The 16,605-nt window shown below is 39.9% G+C and overlaps 1 protein-coding gene across 1 annotated transcript in view; it reads right to left on the reverse strand.

Moving 5' to 3' along the window:
* LOC114466687 (rho-related GTP-binding protein RhoA-D) overlaps positions 1–16,021 on the reverse strand; it is a 29,386-nt gene extending 13,365 nt beyond the window's left edge. The window contains exon 1 of the mRNA XM_028452325.1: positions 15,905–16,021. The gene's annotated coding sequence lies outside the window, so the exon portion shown is untranslated. The remainder of the gene's footprint in view (positions 1–15,904) is intronic.
* Between the last annotated feature and the right edge of the window lie 584 nt (positions 16,022–16,605).

Genomic DNA, 16,605 nt, shown 5'->3' on the forward strand with positions numbered 1-16,605 from the left:
ATAATATCTCCGAACAAGTGAAATTTGGACTGTCCGAAAGAACAGTAACTGCAAGACAAAAACTGATTAAATCGGGACCCCTCGAGTTCCAACTCTAAGTTCTAATGGTCATCTTGCCTAGCATCGTATATCTAAAACAATTAAAAACAACTATTGTCCTCTTTGCTCGTTCCTCCACACAATAAATCAGGCCAATGTGTTGTTGGTTTGTCCAGGGAGTGAGAGCTGTGCTCTGTGATAGCAGGCTGCTTATACTCCATACATCATTCTGTCACTGCCAGAGGGAAGATATACACAAGCACACATGGATGGTCCCACTCCCACGTGACTAGCAGCTACAGCGTTGGCACATCAGGCTGCAGAAAAATGAAGCTCGTCTTGCAGACTTTAGTGCAGCTTATTGATGATAATGGCTCTCTCAGCAGGCTCCCGCTGAGACTGTGGCAACCCACGGTGCTGAGGGGAATAATGGCTGCTTTACTTTGCATTTTAAAGGTGCCGACGTGTGCGAGCAAGGCAGGAGGAGGCATTTGAATTGAAATTTCAGCTGTAGTTTGGATATTAATTTATTAAGGAACAGTTGACTTTCACAGTGGTGAATTATTCATGCAATGTATCGCTTAGGAATGTTCATGCTTTATATAACAGTATACAGTGACCATCATTAGTATACGTTTATTATTATTGCTTTAATAAATCAAGGTTGGCTTTTTCCAAACAAATATTTATTGGAAAAAACTGTCAATGTCAAGACAAAAAACAGTTTCTACAAATTAATGTCAATTAAACAAAAATATTTAAAGAAATAATATTGTTTGCCTAATTATTCACGCCCTTTAAGTCAGTATTTAGTAGATGCACCTTTGGCTGCGATCACAGCCCTGAGTCTGTGGATAACTCAATTAGTCTTGAACATCTGCACACAGCAATGTTTCCCCATTCTTCTTCAGGTAGTCTTTAAGTCATTCCTGATTCCTGTGTAGTTTTTGGTAGGTTATCCACAGATCTGATCAGCTATATCGGATTGGCCAATATTTTGCATTTTATATAGTTAGTGTGATCGGCTGGTAATGTCTTACTTTGCCGATCCAATCAATGACATCATTGTCTTGTTGAAACCAGATGCTGCTTTGCTGCCCATTGCATTTTTCATCCTTCTAATTTACTCCGTAAACGTTCCACCCCACCGACATGTTTGCTCTATGTGACAGTTTATAGTACAAGCATATTACTCACATTTGTGATGAATGAACTGAGCCCGGCATGCTTCCAGAGTCTACCTGCTCTGAAAGTGGAGTCAGCGCCTGCTGTTAGTATGTTAGTGTATGTACTGTATGTGTTGTGTAAAGCCTAGTTTTTGGAGTATGCTTGAGAATCTTGCAGAAAAATAAATTGTCGCCCAAGCCATAGCATCTCCCACATGTCTTTTGACAAAGTCTTTCAAGATCTATTTTGAGTTTTCTTCAACAGTGGCCTTCTCATTGCCATTCTCCCATAAAGCTTTGATCGGTGAAGAACCCGAGCAGCAGTGGCTATATACTGTATACAGTCTCTCCCCTCTCAGCTGCTGAAGCTTGTAACTCCTTCAGATTATGGTAGTCATAGACTTTTTGGTTGCTTCCCTCACTAGTCTCCTACTTATACGGTCACGGCAAATTCACACGTGTGCCATGTTTCATCCACTTCATGATAATTGATTTAACTGAACTCCAGGGGATGTTGAGTGCATTAGAAATATTTTTTGTATCCATCCCTCGACTTGTACTTTTCAATAACCCTTTACCAGAGTTGCTTGGGGTGTTCTTCTGTCTTCATTAGGGATGTAACGATTAATCGTAAGGCAGTTAAAAATCGATTCATAGGTATCACGATTCATATCAATACCCTGAAAATTGAATCGCAGTACTTTTTTTTTTTTTTTTTTTTTAAACAGCAGAGGGCTTATCCTTCACTTGTTCAGAAGCGTAGGCGGCGGGCGGAATCTCCTACTACTCTTTCTGGCCGCCTACTACTCTTAAACATGTTCATAAATGATTCCTTACCCTTTTAGCACCGAAAGAATATCTGTACGGTAAAATTACGTGAATATCTGTAAAAGTCAGGTTTTTCTGTTAGCTCTGTGTGCTAGCGCGTAGCATCTCTTCTTCACTGCAAGAATATCTGCATGCCAACCGACCACTGGGTTACCAGCACCCTCTGCTGGTCCAAACAAATATCTGATGTAAATACAGTGCAATTATTGTTTTTTTGTAAAGTCCAATTGCAAAGGCACAAAATAAATTTTCAGTTGCACTTTTAAAAAGAAAAATAACTATAATGCAGTTTTGCATTATTTACTATAGAACCAGAATTTAAATTAATAGGCTTCTTCTTCATTTGTATTTTTCCTTTATTTATTTATTTATTTCATTCAAGATTTATTTTTAGTTAGATTGCATTGTTGTGAATAGTTTATCAAGGGATTCTTTTGACAATGAAAAATAAAAGGAAAATAGTACAGTAATTTCTAAAAAATAAATTTTGTAAAATAAATTGTGAAATTCGTATCGTGAACCCAGTATCATGAATTGTATCGTATCGGGAGTTGAGTGAATCGTTACATCCCTAGTCTTCATGGGGTAATGTTAGTCAGGATTACTGATCAACAAGTCACTGGACGATCTAGAGTATACCCAGGTGTTTCATAGCTCAATCACTTTACACCCCCGCACACCACTGAAGTGATCCTCATTTTAATAATTGTGAGACTTGGCAACTACTAGATTGACCTCAATTTGATTAGACCATTAAATTTAAAAGGGGTTAATAATTATGCAATTATTGTTCTTGAAATATTATTTTCTAGAAGCCTGTTCTTGCCTCAACATTAAACAGTATCTTCCAACAATTTTTTTGTGAAAAAAGCCAACCTTGATTTATATATTAAAGTAATAAAAGAGTAAATCATACAAGGGGGTGAATACTTGTGAAAAGAACTGTATAGTATATCAGATCTACTCGTCTGCACCCTAAAAGAGAGGACGACTCCATGACGTAGTCATGCACAGCTGCAGGAAGTCTACGTCAGTAACTCCATGACCACCACCAACAACAACAAAAGAAAAAGAAGCACTGCAGGGGTTTGATTTGTTCTGCGGATGTCCCAATATTCTTGCCATCATTGTTGGTTTTCTTGACATCTTCGTTTACTTCCTTTAAGTAACTTCCTGCTAAGACAAATGGTAATGATGGAAGGATGAGAGGAAATCCTGCTGAAATCCAGCAGTTTGGTTGACTGCCCCTCATGTTTCTACATCTAGTGTATTTCTTTGTTGAGGAAGAGGCAAATCAACCAATCCATTTTCATTAGTTTTAGGGGGTGTTATGCTATTTTTCACAAATCTGCATTTTTTCTAAGAACCCCAACAACATAGTATTTAAGGTTTATTTTGCCAAACTCACCTGTTTTCTGCTCCCAGGGCGCTACATCGTGGCTGCCCAAAGCTTCTCAGGGAGAGGTTAAATGCAGAGAAGACATTTTGTGTATGTAGCTTTACATACAGTATATGACAAGAATAACATTCTATATTAAACCACATTCGTAGATAGGGTAGGATGAGCGACGATTGTCAGGAGGAGGAGCTTCTGCTACGTGACGTCAAGTATCAGGAAAAATCCAACTCGCCCATTTGGAGCTGACTTTTTACAAAATGTGGAATAACACGGGAGGGAAGAAACAACTTTTTCAACTTTGGCCCTCCGAATGAGGCTAAAGGGATGTACACTACTGGTCAAAAGTTTTAGAACAAAACACTTTTTCCAGTTTTTCACTGAAAATGATTCAGTTTATTGTGTCATTGCACTCTGAAATGAAAGCATAGAATAAGTAAGAAATTTGAGTTGAAAAAGAAATCATGGAATCCATGAATACTACTGTTCACCTGACGCTCATGAGGGTCTGGTACCAATAGTGTGTTCCAACACTGCTTTTATGCAAAAGGCAATGTACATTATTTTTCAGTTTTGTGTAACCAAACTTTTTTTTTTAAACCTCTGGCTGTTCAGTTCTTATGTTTCAACCATTTCAAGTTATTCATTGGAGTTGCATGACTTGAATTGCAATAAATAACTGGAAAAATTAGGATGTTCTAAAACTTCTGACCGATTTTTTTTCATAATACCACCCCTTTACAGTAGAGGAATTTTCCTTTCTAAGAGAAAATTAGTGAAGACCAAGGTATGCAAACACAGGTGACCTGAGTGGTTCAACTCATTGTCAATCAAAAAAAGTGTGAAAAAAAATCCAAAAAAAGTCATACGCTGGTGGATTGCTACACCCCGAGGACACATACCACACCACAGAAATGCTCAAAAACTTTTCAGGACACTGCATGTTTAGGATCCTGCCTTGGGATGAATGATCCCATCTTGCGTAATGTTTGTCCATGTGTGGAGCAGCAAAGGACAAAGTTCTCATTGCCAGCACATGCAGCACACATGCTTCTCTTTCCTCATGCATTTCTTCCTCCTGGCCGGTTGTGAGTCACACTCTCAATGGTAACACAAGTCCTGATTATTCATGTGAGCCGGTGGATAAAATATGTAAGACGCCCAAGTGACACACATGAGTGGTAATACAATAAAAACCTCTTCCTTATCTTCATCTATTTAGCACCTGTACACATGGACTAACAAAGTCCCAGGCTTACTTTGACTACTATCCTAATCTACAACAAAAGTAAAAAAAAATAAGGACATTTTGGGAAAAAAGGAGCTTCATGAAGTTTAGATTTGATGTAATGTGCTGTAGTGATGGGTAGCACAATTAAGTAATCAGCCCCAACCTCAATAATACTGTATAATAGCTATTCATTTGCAACTAATTAAATTTGTTATGATTAGCATATATGAGCATGTAGCTTAAGACAGACTTCAGGATTTACCACCAGTTAATAACATTATAACTGGACACAGAATCCATGTACAGAAACGAAATCACCCAAGTTAAAAAGCCCTAATATTATGGCTGTTTTTGAAGAGCTATATGTGCTTAGCAGTGCATACACACTTGGCTGAAACACTCCAAGGCGGCATCTCTTGACGGGTACTAAATTTATAAATATTAATATCCATCATATGTATTTATTGAAATTGATTTTATTACTATCTTGGCTTGAGTAATTCACCATGTATGCATGGGTGGAGCACTACTGGTAGTCACTTGCTTTTGTCGTGTCATGTACAAGCTACAGGCCACTGTTAAGTTACTTTTAGTATCAGCTTGACAGATCAAATAACGCGTTGCTTAGTCCACCATTAAATCGAGATGTTGCAGTCTTGAACCGCTGGAAAGTTGTTACTATGTTTTCTCTAACAAATTGCTAAACTTCACAGTCTATGCTAAAGTACTATTAGAAAAGCAAAGAATCTAATGAAAGATTACCTTGATGTAAATTTTTCAATCTTTTTTTTTTTTTTTTTTGAACTTTTTCTTTATTTTTTTTCTTCGCCAATAGAGCCCCCCCCCCACGGAGGTGATCACCGACGACCCACGCACCGGCACGAGACACCCCCCCGACGCCAGCACACCCCGGACGACAGCGGGCCCGAGGCCACCAGCCCCGCCCAAGGCTGCGCAGCGCCGCCACGAGCCGCGGCCGGTCCCCGGGCAGATGGCAGGAGAGCACTCCCCCGGACACGTAGACCAAGGATCCGCCCCCGGGGCATCCCCGCCCCGGAATCGCGCCCACGGCGCCCGGCGCACCCAGCCAGCAGACCAGCCAATCCCGACGCAGATCCACCAGGCCAGGAACCACGCGCCGCGCCCCCGCACACCCACCCAATACGACCCCCGGGGAGGCCCCATAGCACCCCCCACCCCACCCCTCTAGCCGTAACGGCCACACCCCGGCCATTGCGGTCATATAAAAAGCCCCGGAGGGGGCCCCGCCTGGCTCGCCGCGCAAGCGACATCCCTGGCAAAGGTGCGCCCCAGGGAGCCAAGCCGAGGACCCGCAAGGGCCGACGGAGCAACCCACAGCCACACCCCGCCACTCAGCGACCCAGGAGGCAATCGCCGACCCCGGGCAGCAGCCACCCCCAAAGCCACCCCCACCCCGGATCCCCCCGGACCGGAGCCAAGGACCCCACCACCCCAGGCCCCCCAACGAGACCACCCCCCAGCCAACCCACCCGGCGCAGCACCGCCCGCCCCCCAGGCGGGAGCCACAGCCCCCCCATCAGCGCCCCCGGCCAACAGGAGCCCCCCAAACCCAACCCCTAAATTTTTCAATCTTGACCCCACTCATACATTAAATAATTGTACAGGCCTATAACTGATTGGGCTTCTGAAAGAGAGTCAAATCAAATATGTTCTTTCATTAAAACACAAAACTGCATTTGGGTTCTTGATGATAAGTTTCTTTGCTTTATTTATTATCCAAGCATGTTCTTGGAGATGCACCGCGTGCATCATTTCTTGTGCGTACTGGTTTAATCCCATCCAAGTAATGATCTTTATAATGCGGACCAGGTACCGTCGTAATGTAGTAAAGAGAATCTCTGTGAAAACGTGAAACCGGATTAATGCTGCTGATGTACAGTCATGCGTCAGGTTGACTAAGGGTGACAATAATCTACAGCGTCAACGTGACACAGAAACATAAAACACTTGCGTTCTCCCGTCAACTCTGCTTAGACGACGCTTTAGTGCTCACATGTATTGAAATACAGCTGCTCAGCGCACGCTGATCGAGGTGTTTTCTCGCGTCATCACAACATTCTTTTTCGGTCGGCTTGTCTCGGTGAGAAAAGTGATAAAAAATTTCAATGACCAAAATTTCGCTGCATCGCTTATATAATGGTCTAATTTAGATTGGATACTCTTGTATTAATCACGCAGTGGGAAAATTTTAATTTTCACTGTAGCAACTAGTAGACGATGCAGCTAGCCAAAAAAAGTTGTTTGCAAAATAGGTCTGTGGTGTTAAATTCCAAATACTACATCAGTAGATAAAAAAAAAAAAGATGCATTTCCCTTCATGTCCCAGAGTGCACTTCTCGCTCTCTCTCTCTCGTTCCGCGGGTGAGGAGACGGTGCGCGCCATCCAACTTGGCTGCTGCGGGTAATGCAATGGTGAATGCGCCGAGAATAAACACCAATGCCCAATGCGCGTGGTCCGCAAACGGAGCCAGGCATAATGAACCCCTCACTGAGTGCAGCAGTAAAAAGGAAGAACGTGCCGAGTGCAGCGATAGCACATAAACGCTCATCAGAATCAACATCGAGGAGTCAGAACTGATGGGGCCATGCCAGATGTTCAGCTGTGGTTCTCACAGGACAGGGGTCTACAACCTGCAACCTCTGGAGCCTCATGTGGCTCTTTGACTCTTGTGCAATGGCTCCCTATAGCTTTAAAAAACCTATTGAAATAAAGAGTTATTTTTTTACAGAAGCTATTGATGATTAATGACAAATAAAATAAAGATATAACAATTTGTTAACCTAAAAATAAATCACGTTGTGCAATGACTCGGCCACCTTCCTACTTCACCTCCTGCAACATCTATAGAGCATCAACTTTCCTGCACATGTGGCTAACCTTAAGTTTTAAATCCCTGGTAAGATAACTAAACCAACAAAAAAACTATTCTGGAAGAAATCAGAGATTTTAATTGTGTGTGGAACAGATTATGTGTGGCAAGAAATTATGTGTTGACCTCGTGATCATGCATTATCGAATTCAAGTTACTTTGTGTAGCCTTTTAACTAAAAAAAAAAATCTTGAAGATGCAGGATACCGTTTTATTTCTTGATGTCAATTTATTTTATTTTAAACTGTTTTTAAGGTGCCATTTACATGATCAATATAAATCAAATCAAACATTATTCTATATAATTTCAACTGTATAGAATTTAATACACTGATAGCGGGAGCTATCATTGAGAAGGTATTTTTCGGCTTTAATCCAGTTGAGATGAGGCAAAATGGTTCCTTGTAGAGTAAAGGTTGCAGACCCCTGACCAGGACAAGAGGGTCAGGAGACCCCACTATAAGAGCTGGACCCTCTGAATTGAATTCCATGGGGTGAAGCAATGCAGATGCTAAGTTGGTTATGCTACTGTTAAGTTAATTCAAGTACAGCATTTCTGCAAAATAAAAAAAAACAAAATACATACATTTTTTAAAATTACATTAAATAAATTACCTGTTATTTCAGCCACTGCTTGTTGCAGAAAAACTTAATATTGACACTGAAACCTGAAAACATTTTAACAAATATATCTCAAGTCATTGTCAATCTTTACTTCAGACAAAACTACGGTACGCCAGTTAAGTCAACTATTCATCAGCATACGTGACTATGCAGTACACCCCCCCCCCCCCCCCCCCCCCCCGCCCAGTACCACCTCTGGAAAAGTTAGTGTAGAGCCCTGATAAACACAAGCAACTCTTCCTAATTTCCTTACTTGCTTAGCTGTAAACAGGAAAGAACTGAACAAAATTGCTTATGCGATGATTAGGGATGGGTCAATGGACACTCACACAGATAGCCCTGTCTGATTGTGTACAATGTGGGCCAACATTCTTCTCGACATCCCTCCCCCACCTGCATCACCAGCTTTCTGTTTGCCAGGCTGAAAATATTAAGACAGATTGTATTTGAAGCCCTCCGATCAAAGCATGGGAATAAATAAACTTTGGGCATACACACACGAGAAAACAATAGATGTATCCAAGGGTTGTTGATTAATGATTCATTTCATACAGCTACCGTAAGTGTTGCATATAAACACTTCACAATTCTGCCTGAACACAGAATTAACTCTTTATTGTGCTGCTCTTATTCCACAAGCATTAACACATTAGCCCCAGTCTAACTTCAGTTGCTGAGCAAACAGATTTGTGTTGTGTTAAGTACACTGTCTATATTTGATGTTGATTATGGGTTACAAAGAGGAGGATGCACACAGGCACAAGCTAAGTGGCTCCTCGGGTGAAGACGGGACCAGCCGGGCAAATCGCCTGTATTAAATAGACGGTGCGGTTGATGAATGCGTTTCTCGGTTATGCAGATTAAAGAGTTTAAACAACTTGTGCACGCCTGGAAGTCCTTTTTGTGTCCAAGTGTGCAACAATTATTATGAAGGTACCGATTAAAAAAAGGAAAGAACAGGAAAACCCCTTACAGTGCGTTTTTTTTACACCGCAACATAGGGGATAAAAATACACGACGGGGGCCCCTACGCTCAACAGCGCTGATGAGAACCCTGATAGAAACGGTGGAACTTCAGAACCACACTGGCTGTACATAAAAGCCCTTCAGTTTAGTGACATAAATGAATCCTTAATTCTGATGCAGACCTATGAGTATTTAAGTATGCATGCTGAGTGGGGAGCACAGAATGAATACAAAAATCGAGTGCATCACCAAATGTGGCAAATTACGATGACAGCATGGCTAGAAAATGCTGCTAAGCATCTTTAACAAATTGGATGGTTTTGCCTGTGGCTGAAAATGATCTGAAAAGTTCATGCTTAAATCAAACTGAGAACCAAAGAAAGTAGAACCAGGCCATGGAAACGACTAAGCAGGAGAAAATACAGTAGCTGGAGCCTAAAATAGGACAGAGCCATTGAGAGTTTCCAAGTTTAATTTATCGAGATACATACAGTTCAGCTTGGAGGAGGGACCAAAAGAGAAATATCCACTTAGCAGCTCCAAAAATTTCTGGCAACAGTCGCATTGACATTGTCTGACAGGAGAAAAAAGGGGGTAGTGCTCAACCATGCTGTTGCAACAGCGACAGACGTGGAGAAGCTTAGAAGCATGGAAGTGTAATAAGGTCTAATTAATATTCAATCAGTATTAAATAAATAAAAAACTATAAAAGTCATGGGTTTGTTTTTTCAGGGATGATTGCATTTCTGCTCTGAGGTTTTACATACACAAGGCTGCTCCTACATGATGACACCATGATGTGCACATGAAACACACACTGTCTTAGCTGGGTGTGGGGTGTAGCAGTGGCACAAGTTGCTGCTGAACCCTTCCCCTCTGCCTCTCTCTCTCTCCCTTTACCTATTCTCCTCCAGGAATGGCTCTCACTCAGTCCTCATCTTATTGCTTCCCTCACCCTCCCTCCTTTTGTGTTGCAATGTGATGTCACCATCAAGAAGCTAATGTTGCTCATCTTTAGTGCTGCATTCCTCCTTTCTGATTCACAGGCACAACACAAATAGATGCTAGAAAGAAAAGTAGCCTCAAAATGATGTCACAGCTGCAAACATGGTAAGTGGTTATGTAGATTCAAAGGCAAATGTGATATTATACCTTTTCTAAACTAAAATGCTGACTTAAAATGTAAGAATTCAAACATTTGCAAAAGGCTGTAATCCATTAAAGATCAGCTTGGGTTGCTGTAGTTCATAGTGGAATAATAGCATCATTCCTGTGATCATACTAGGTCTCAGTTTGCTTTGTTGTTGGCGTGTTACCAGGAACAAGGGCACATGGGGTGGAGATAAACTTGTTTTGTGTGTTAAACATTCATATCCTAGTGCTTTTTACTTTGATTATGGTGACCGAGCTGTTTGTAAAGCACTTAAAGAGCACCTTCGCCAAAGTGCAAGCAAGAAGGTTACACTGTGCTTAAAGCGATACGCATTCCGTCACATGAATGCACTTTAAGTTTTTTTAACATCATTTATTAATTTGACAAAGGCCAGCCTTCCATTCACCTCCTCGGCATCTATTTGCACATCTTTCTCACACTAATCAGAACACATCACCTGACCGCTCATTTACCAAACAGCACCTGAGTCTGGACAAAATGACAGAAATGACCCGTCGGGTCCAGGTAACAGTGTGTAGTCTGGCATTAAAGCTTCAAAACCTACAAACACAATTTGGAACAGGCATCATTTTTGAAAGGCGAAATATTATGAAAAATCTACTTTTGCTGTTTTTTTCACATGAGGTAACTTGAGTGTCCACTGACACACAAAATGTGAAATAAATCCATCCAGTCGTTTGTTTGTGGCCTGTGTAAATCTTACAACACAGAGAAAAGTGCTCCGTTTCAAATGTTCTATATTTGTGACATCACAAGTGCAATCTGGAAAGAAAATACCCTCCCCTCTGCTGGTATCTGCACCCGTGGGCTCCACCCCCAACCTGATCAAAACGTCCACCTTTGTTTTTCTCGCTAGTGAAGGAGTGATGGCTAACCATAAAATTAAATACAGAACTTGCCACTGAACTCCGCCCTTGTGGTTTGGTGCATGACGCACCAGGGAGCAGACACATTTTTAGTACCCATTATACCACCGATCTGACGTGCTTGTGACAAAGCAACGCAGTGGTAGGACAAAACAAATGATTTTCATCTTAAATGCACTATTCCTGTAGTTAGAAGAGCAGAGGAGGAGAAGAAAGTGACTTAGCAGCTGAACACTATGGTGAGAGATAAACACGGACCTTGAAGCGCTGAGACGGACTTACAATAACAATAGTCGTTTAAATAACCAGGTGTTTTACTGTAATGTGCAGTTTTTTGGCTTAAAACAATAACAACAGTGTGTGAATAGCAAAAATAAAATGGCTTTGGTGATCACTGATCTCCCTCGTAAAAGAGCGAGACATGAAGTCACGCCCACTCATGAATATGCATAAGTAGGCCAACAAAGCTCGTTTTTATAATTGCTCACTTTTCAGAGGACATAATATTATGTCCCCTTTAAGGGTAATGTAGACATGCAGTCATGAGAGAGGAACACATTTCAACCCTTGTGTGCATTTAATTTAGCCAACAACAACAAAATATTCCTGTATGGGGAAAATATAGCAATGCTAGCCACACTGCTAGTCCCTCAGCCAAACGTTTAACAGGAAAAACACCATGGAAATGCGTGATATGGTCCCAAAACATTATTTGTGAAACCTTTAGTTACCATCAAGCAATAAATCACAAACCCTTTTTGAAAAAACCCTTGTTCAGCCGTGTACTTTAAGGTGCTTCTGCTGTGACGTATCACATGGTAAAATGACCACCAGTTCAACTGATAAAATATCAGCTAAACCTGTCTTTGTACCAGAGTCTTTTTAGATTTAAATGCATTCATAATAATCTGAACCACAATTTTGGTGACAATTCTGGATGCTACAAGTCGGTTATCACAACATTAACGATTTTCGATGCATCCCTCCCACGACCATTCAGAGTTTCTATTTTTCCTCACTTTGTGGCTATTTCATACTTTTAAACAAGGTATGTGTTTCAGAATAGCCATCCATGCTGATGAATAGTTGACTTAACTGGCGTACCGTAGTTGGAGTAAAGATCGACAATGACTAGAGATAACATATTTGCAAAATGTTTTAATGTTTTATTGTCAATATTAAGTTTTTCTGCAACAAGCAGTGGCTGATATAACAGGTCATTTGTTTTATATAATTTTAAAAATTAAAATGTTTTAAAAACAGCAAAGCATAACAACATTTTACATATATTTGGTTTTTTGTATTTTGCAGAAATGCTGTATATGAATTAACTTAACAGTAGTGTTGTCAAAAAACTCGATACAGAATAAAGCATCAATACCAAAAAGTGAGTATCGGATACGATTCAGCAAACCATTGATCCCTGAGGGGAAATTGAGTGACTGACATTAATGCTGATCTCAAACATTTTTGAATGACAAAAATTACTTTATTTTTGACAAACATTTTTGTTTAATTGTTTTTTTTGTTATTAGTACCTATTTTGTTTCCTCACAGGAGTTAAAAACTAATATTTTCAACAAAAAAAAAAATTTATATTTCTGAAAAAACGGTATATCGCGATAGTTTTCTGCACAATCAATTATCGATATGCTCCCGCTATCAATTTTTTTCCAAAACCTTTTCTGCTTTTTCACTAAAATGTGCAGGTACGTCTTCACAGAAATTTTGTCACTGTTTGTTGAAGGAACCAATATATTGTTTACTGGAATATTGCACTATACTGGTGTCACTGGTAAGAAAAACCCTAAGTTTTGTTTACAGAAAGCACTATTGGAGATACTTATTCGTTTACATTGGTATGTTGACACTTAGTTACAGAAATGTTGCACTAAAATAGTGTCACTGTTCATAGGACACTTATTGTCTCTCAGAGATATAAAATAAAATTTTTATTTTTTCACCTATTTTTTTCTTCTTGTTATGTCATAGATTATCGTAGATTGATTTCTGACCAATATATCAATAATCGCAGTATGGTCATATAGTGAGATAATCGTTATCGTGAGCTGTGTATCGTATCGTGAGGTACCCAGAGGTTCCCACCCCTAGTCTGTATGTAAGCAAATTGAAGCAATGCTTCACAGTGGTGGCTAATAAGTCCAGTTGCACTGTAAAGCATCTGAAAGACCAACACCCTGGTCTCAATGAGAAATTTCAAAAGGTCACCAACGCCCCCGTTTCAGCAACATTGAAGTATAATACAGTTGTCATTAACCCAGCAGGTGGCACAAGTTAACGTTAGACATTTAACAAATAGCCGATAGCCACGTTAGCCGTTCCATATTAAGCTAGCGGCTATGGCTAATAATAAAACGACCAACGTTAATGTGGGAGCTAGGCGGCAAACAGTAACAGTCCTGCCCGTCTGTAACATAAACAGACTGTTTCATTAAAGGACAATACAATTATTTTTGTCTGAAAGTGTTATGTTTCTTTAAGTCCCAGAATGAAGCTGAGAAAAGTCGACCAGCAGCCACTAGACAAAAACCATAGCAGTCTGAGACTCAGCCTACCCTACCAGCCCTTTTTGAACGGCAAAGAAAATATGCAGCCAAGTCACCAGAAGCACAAAAAATAAATACTTGAGGTAGCTTACTGACTATGAATGTATACCTACGAGGCTGGAATAAAAAGAACTAAAAGACAACATGGACTGAGCTATTCTTAGTTAGCCAGGCACAACAGTTCGAACGCTGAGCAGCGGAAGAAGATTAAAGCTGATCACGTTTTCTACACAAAAAACAGGAAACAGCAAAGTTAAAAGGGAACTGGAGGCTCTGTATTTAGGAGTCAGTGATGATTTGCGTTGTTTTAGGTTTAGCAAATTCGGTTAATCGATTAACCGAATTTGTAGATAAAAAACGATTTTTATTTAGCAAATTCTAGTTCTTTTATTAATTTTCCACCACAGTTTTTTTCTGACTTTTTCGCGTTCCTATTTGAGCCAGCCCCCTCCTTATCTACATTTGTTCACCCTTTGAGTAGGCTATGTGCGTGTCACAGACATGTTCAATTTTTTATTCGCACTATGCTGAGATGCTAAGGGAAGAGTTTGTTATTGTTTTAATTGTAATGTTACAGAATATGTAGTTATCTAACTTCTTAATCAGAAAATTTTACCTACTGTGTGCTGTTGCACTTTTTCTTAAACCTGGATTAAAGCTTGAAATTGTCATTTAATTTTTATTTTGGGATTGTTCTGTGTTTTAACTCTTGAGGACAATCACAGCAATAAAGTTGCATTTTTGACAATATATCTGCAGTAATTTTTAAGTGCATTAAAAAAAATAAATAAAAATCGAATCGAAACTCAAATTTTTCTTTAAAAAAATCTGAGATTTTTTTAATGCAAATTCGCCCAGGTCCTACATCTTATAAATATCCAAGTAAAATGTGAAAGATCAATCCTGAATCGTGATTAATCGATTAAAAACCGTAATAATCGCAATCAAATCGATTCAGGAAACTGGCCATGATACCCAGCTCTAACAGAAAACAAACACACAATGTTTCCTATCTCGGCAGTTGCAGCAATACAGTACTTTTGATTTACAAGAAATGGCTCTTTCTACCAGTGCTTCGGAGAGCAAATAACAACTAAATCCACAACTTTCACAATGTTAATCCAGTCCACTTCATAATGAGTAGCAGTGGATTACATCACACAAAGCCAAAGGGAGGCCCTCTTCCTTATTAGGAGTTACTTTTAACCATTTACACACCACTGGGTCACACCTATAGCTACCATAATATCACTACCTGCTGGCTCAGCAGTACGCTTTAATGACATCATGCTGTCACAAGCACACACTGATACCTGGATGCAGTGAGATATTCTATGGATTTCCCTCGGCATTAAAATCTTGAAAAGAAAAAAAAAACCTTCCGCTTTGACACAGTTTTCCACGTCTTGACTGGAACACCAGCAGTGCACTCCCAGTACTGAACTGGGAGATATGAGGGTCTGTGCCGAAGGAGCTCAGCAGCACAACAAGGGTGTGGTGACTAGGAGAAAGGAATTTCCTCGGGACGGAGAAATGTTAGAACAATTTAGCAGAGCAACAGAGGAGGCGAAACTTTAGCTTTTCACACTTAAACTAAACCAAACCAGACTAAAGCAAGTGAAGCACAAAACTCGTTAGGGGAAAGAAATATGGCTGTGTTTGAAGAGGAATAAAGAAACACTTCTACTGGGAAGCCAGTGTCGTACTGGTCGGACAGGTTTCCAAAGAGAAAGAGAATGAATAAACCGTTTAGAGTTTGTCTCACCTTAGCTACATCCCCAATAGTTAGATTAGATTACTTAATGTTATACGGTGCTGGTTTTGTTTGTTAGGAATATTCGTGTTTTCAGCGCCTCGCAAATGATTTAACAAAAGAAAGGACTGGTATAGGTTTGTGTATCGACAGTTTTACTGATACGTTTTTATTTAATCATTTTTGACCCAACCCTAGAAACAAACTTCCAAACAAGTAACAGGTTTCTAGCCGCCGAGCAGGCGTTGGTGTCTGAACTGACTGAGGAGTCCACCCGGAGAGGACCTGCCTCGGCTTTAAACCTCTAAGTCTCACTGTTAGCTGACAAAAATACCCAATTAGCGAAGTATTTACTCATTTGGGACAACATTAATGTCCATACCTCTCTGTGCGGAGTGGGTAAATGCCGAATTCCTCCGTGTTTCCCTGGGGCAGCGGTCCTTCCTCTTAACCGGCTGTAATCAGACTGAAGAGCTTTCTTAGGCAGTCAAAACCATAGTCAAAACCCTCCCACCGTGCTGCCTTCACGGACAGCAATAAAACTCGTAAACACGCGAATACAAAAATATTATTCGTTGCCAATCCTTTTACGTGTGGAAATAATTCTCTTAGCCTAAACAAGGGATTACTAACCTTTCTGAAACTGTGAGCTACTTCAAACATACTGAACAATCTGAAGGGCTACCACCAGTTTGATATACACATCTACTACGTTTTCATGGTGTTACTTTATTAGAGGAAAATAATCAGATATCAGAAATACTTTTTTTTTTTATCAAAGGGGGGATTACTTGTGTTACAGAGGCTCGAGAAACATTATAAATAAAAAGAACAAACACTAAACAAAGAAAGAAAGAAAGAAAGAAAGAAAGAAAGAAAGAAAGAAAGAAAGAAAGAAAGAAACAGAAAGAAAAAAAAAACCGTACATAATTAAGTAAAAGACTGGTAATTAAATAAGGAGTAAATACAAGTGCACACATTACAGTAGAAAAAATAAAACAACAATGAAGATAAAATAAAATAAACAATACAATAATAGAAGCAATACATGAATAGAAATATAAATAGAAAAATAATGTAAAA

Source organism: Gouania willdenowi, chromosome 7 (assembly GCF_900634775.1).
Source record: "Gouania willdenowi chromosome 7, fGouWil2.1, whole genome shotgun sequence".
In the NCBI taxonomy this organism is placed as follows: Eukaryota; Metazoa; Chordata; class Actinopteri; order Blenniiformes; family Gobiesocidae; genus Gouania; species Gouania willdenowi.